Raw genomic sequence first — 4,949 nt, forward strand, 5'->3', positions numbered from 1 at the left:
TTTGTAAATGGGCTTCAGGAGGCTGACTATGTGCATCAAAGCAACAATAGAAAAGTTTTCATCCTTTTCTTTTCCCACCTTTGGCTTTGACGGACAGCTTTAACTCAAAGCAAATCTGATTGCCTCAACTTCATGTGAACCCGACATCTCATTAGTTTTAACAGTTGAGCTGAATCTGTTTCACTTGTACCAGTTGCTGTAAGTCTTCTGTGTTGCAGCAAGATTAGATGCAGATGTGGCTGACAGAGAGATTTAAAAACCACCTGCCACCATTATTGCTCTCCAGTAGCACATAAAGACTTCACCCCACAACGTAAAACTTGTGCTTCTGCATTAAATCAACACTGTAGGTACATAGTAACAGCAAGCACACCGCACTGCAATGATACCATGAAGCTTAAACTTCAAACTGGTACATGATAAAGGATGACTCAAATTGCAAAGAACTCTGTGCTCGTTCTCACCACTGTTTCACTTTGTTCACTGTCGAAAGTCAAACTTCTCACAGTAAAACATTTTATTGTATAAAGCAATAAATAAAATACGAACAAAAACAAAAGTACATGACAAACACAGCAAATAAAAACCCACAAAAACATTCACACTAAGCTTTAAAACAATCACCAAACAGAGCAGAGGATTTAGCTCATCTTCATTAATTTAAATGACCTTGGTCTACATAACAACTTAACCCACATGGAAATAAAACAGGAATGTGGGCGAAAATTTTTAATAAAATTGTTGAGAAGAATAGGAAACAACTGTGACAGTAATTGTCACAGTTCCTGACTCTGTTTTTATTCTAAGTTCTGGTTCTGGAAGTTACGTGTTCAAGCCACAGTCGTAACTTTTTGGTTTATGTATCATGTTTATGTTTCCACGTCCTCATTTAGTTTTACATGTGTCTGTCTTTGGCTTCAGTCCTTCCTTTTGCCTCTTGTTCCTATGCATTCTTCCAGTTGTGTTGATTATAATTCCTTGGCTCCCCCTAGTGGGGAAACTGTGTACATTTAAATATAAGATTCACATCCTTGGATTAGATGGTTTTAACATTACTGAATCTGCTGTTCAAAAACGACGTGGTCGCTTTTGGCGCTTTCGTCTTTTTTTGTATTCTAGTAAAATCACAAAGCTAACAACAACAAGAAGTACAACAAAAACTTGCAGAGCAACACCTCCAACCATCTTCCCTCTATCCTTTGTGTGTCCTCCTGTCTGACCTGCAGGTGAGAAACAGGTGTGAGGTGTCAGCTGTCAGGTAGGTGATGAGTGAAGAACAGAACAGAATCCATTTCCTCTTCAAACTGCTGTCAGACATTATCTACTGCACTCTGATCACATCACTCAGACCAGCTGCTTTCTACAAAGTCTCATCAACAACATCTTTAGAAACAAACATCAACAACCAGGAAGCAGCTTCACCTCTGATCACACACACACTCAACTCTACTCACTCACCTGGAGGATCAACAACATGAAGGTAGATGATGCTGATGGGTTCACCACCCAGATTAGCTCTCTTCCTGCGGTTCCCTCCCCTCACAAGGACACGACACTCGTATGTTCCAGTGTCATTAACTGTCACATCCTTCAGAATCAAAGACACGTCTCCATCCTTCATCTGTCTGTCTTGCAGATGCACCCGGTTCTTAAAAGATGGATGCTGGTTGCTTGGAATAACTTTTTCATCCCAGTGAAAAAGGACACGTTCTTGCTCCAGTTCAGGTTGGATCCACTCAACGCCTTTGATGGTTTTGTTGTTTGGAGCTTGACATGGTAGAGTGATGTCCTGTCCAGACACAGCTGTGATGTTTTTCTGGTCTGAAAAAGGAAACAACACATAGCCGAGATGTTAAAGTAACTAAAACAGCGTCCAGTGAGACAGACACCAGAGCAGAGAGCTCAGGGGGCTGTACAAGGAACTGAAATTCATGAGTTAATCCACTGTTTTGAACTTAAAGTTCCAGTTTTCATTGGCACAGAGGTGGCTCTATTTTAATCCAACCATCCATCCATCCATTCGCTTCCGCTTATCCTTTTCAGGGTCGCGGGGGGCGCTGGAGCCTATCCCAGCTGTCATAGGGCGAAAGGCGGGGTACACCCTGGACAGGTCGCCAGTCTGTCGCAGGGCCAACACACAGGGACAGACAACCATTCACACTCACGTTCATTCGCACATTCACACCTAGTGGCAATTTGGATTAATCAATTAACCTATCCCCACAAGCTGCATGTCTTTGGACGGTGGGAGGAAGCCGGAGTACCCGGAGAGAACACACGCATATTTTAATCCAGTTCATTTCAATTTGATTTAATTTCATCTTTATAGCCAAAAATTCCAACAACAGTCACCTCATGGGACTTTATATTGTAAGTTAAAGATACTTTAATAATACAGAAACTCTAACAATCAGACGACCACCCTGTGAGCAAGCGCTTTGGCAACAGTGGGAAAGAAAAACTCCCTTTTAACTTGGGGAAACCTCTAGCAGAAGCAGGCTCAGGGAGGTGCGGCTAATTTGAGTTGAGGGGAGAAGGACAGGACAAAAGACATGCTACAGAAGAGAGCCAGAGATTAATAGTAACAAATGCTTAAATGCAGAGAGGTGTACAAACACATAGTAAATGAAGTAAGGAGATTGGAAAGAAAGTGAAAGGACTTCTTTGAGATTTTGAAGATGTTTGAGAAGAAGTTTCTCAGATGAGAGGGGAAACGTCTTCAAGAAACGCAAAGAGGTCCAGTCGCTTTTCTTTCTAAGCTCCTTAGATTACCATGACCTGGATGACTGAGATGCTTCACAGACATATTGAGTGAAGAAGAAACAATGAGTGATCCATAGGAAAGTTTTAAGCCTAATCTTAAAAGTAGAGATAGTGTCTGTCTCCTGAATCCAAACTGGAAGCTGGTTCCACAGAAGAGGGGCCTGAAAACTGAAGGCTCTCCCTCCCATTCTACTTTTAAATACTCTAGGAACAACAAGTAGGCCTGCAGAGCGAGAGCGAAGTGCTCTAATAGGGCTTTGGAGCGTGATGTCACGGGGGTGGGCGTGGAAAGGATTTTGGCCCGATCCGCCATTTTGGGGGTCTAAGTAAGGAGCGAAAGCATAGCCATGGTTCGTACTTGCTGTGCGGTCGGCTGCAATGTTCGATCTTACGACCGGCACGGGAATAAGTTTGGATTGTCTTTTTATGCTTTCCCAACCTGGAAGCAACATGAAGGAGCTCATGTATCGGATATTACCAAACGAAGGCGTCTAGCCTGGATAGCAGCCGTGAGACGAGCTGATATCCAGTTCTGTTACGTCTCCAGATATCAGTTGGTGTGCTCAAGACATTTTCATTCCGGTAAGTTGTAAATATGTTCACATCACACTTTATAGCTGAATAATATCATCGTTGGTGGTCTCGGAAGTTATAGAAATTGCGATCAAACATCGAATGGAGTGACTTGATTGGTTGATGTAAAGACAATAAATGAAATGAGACAGGAAGGACACAAATTGGCGTTAATAATTTGCCCGATTATCAAAGTGTTAATTTGCATGTACTTTACAATTACGGGCATATAATATGATAACGATACTTTAGCAGTTCAATGATAAATGTATAACATTAATTATGGTGGGGGGTGGAAAATGGCTATTTCACTCGATGCACTCCAGCTGACTTACTTTGAGGACGTACTCAGAGTTTGGCGGCTTGAAAATAGCCAAATCTTGCACCCAGCTATTTGTAAATTGGATGTGCGCCTCCAGTGACTTGTAATTACGAAACTGGTTCGCTGTGTAAGCGCTTACTCCACAAACAAGATACGTGAAGATATCGGGGTAGGACAGTGGCGGTAAGTCGTCTGGGTCTTTACTCCACTGCCGTATTTCATATGGGTCCAGATTTGCGATGCACTCTATTTTTTTCAAGTACTGCTGCTTCGCCTCTGGACGCAATCGTTTTCTTTTTTAGCTGCTTTTAAGCGTGTTTCTTGTCGTCGTCGTTCCAACACAGTGTGTTTGTTTTGATTCGTAGACCCCGAAAATGGAGCTGCGCTCCCACAATGCATTGCGGCGTGACGTCAACTCCAAAGCCCTATAGGGTGATATGGTACAATGAGGTCTATAAGATGTGACACGGCATACCTTCTGTGACTAGACGAGGTTGGTATGTATGCAGTGGTATGTCACGGTATGGAAAAACAATCTCAGGTATGAGGAAATGAAAAAAAGAGGCCGCGAGAGTCAGATAAAAACCGAGTGTAGCAGGTAGAGTTTTTATTATCTATGTTCCTGGATCCTCATCTGCTGGTTAGAATGTTCTTGAAAAAAGACCTCAAATCATTTTTGATTTAGGTTTGATTCTATGTCCAGTTGAGCTCTGACTGGTCCTTAACCTTAGCTAAATAGAATAAAATAGAGGAGCTACTTTACTCATTATCAGTCAGAACATACACCAACTGATGTATTGTGATGACGCAGTACTAAAACAATATAATAAATCTAAACAAGAAAAAAGAACCAAAGATATTTGCATTATAAAAATGAGTCTTTTAACTGTGCACATAAACATAACAGTAAAACTGTACTGGATCTTAGAAACAAATATATTGAAAGCAATAGATACACAGCAACAAAACCCCATTCCAGATGTGTTTCACTGCCCTAATACAACATGATTTAGGAGAGTCCAGAAACAGAGGCTGTTTAAAACATGAGGGAATCCTGTTTGGTATAAAATGAGTTTAATCTCACCTGCAGAGACGAGTAGGAGGCAGACAGACAGTAAAGTCCAGCAGAGAGACACAGACGCTACAGCAGGCATTTCACACAGATGACCTAGAATGATGTGAATATTTCCAGAGATAAAAACCTCAGTAAACTACAACTTATCAAATAAAGTGAAAGGAACTGAGAGTTTTACCAGGTGTATGCGGGTGGGTGGATGCCTTCAGCTGCTCT

General features: G+C 41.7%; 1 long non-coding RNA gene across 1 annotated transcript; it reads right to left on the bottom strand.

Annotated features, from left to right (window-relative positions):
• Nucleotides 1-1,647: 1,647 nt before the first annotated feature.
• Nucleotides 1,648-4,949, bottom strand: LOC113018492 (uncharacterized). Its single transcript, XR_003271805.1, has 3 exons — nt 4,912-4,949; nt 4,743-4,826; nt 1,648-1,821 (listed from the first exon to the last, which is right to left on the bottom strand). It is a non-coding gene; the product is annotated as an uncharacterized LOC113018492 (long non-coding RNA).

The sequence above is a fragment of the Astatotilapia calliptera genome, unplaced genomic scaffold (genome assembly GCF_900246225.1).
Source record: "Astatotilapia calliptera unplaced genomic scaffold, fAstCal1.2 U_scaffold_9, whole genome shotgun sequence".
NCBI lineage: Eukaryota > Metazoa > Chordata > Actinopteri > Cichliformes > Cichlidae > Astatotilapia > Astatotilapia calliptera.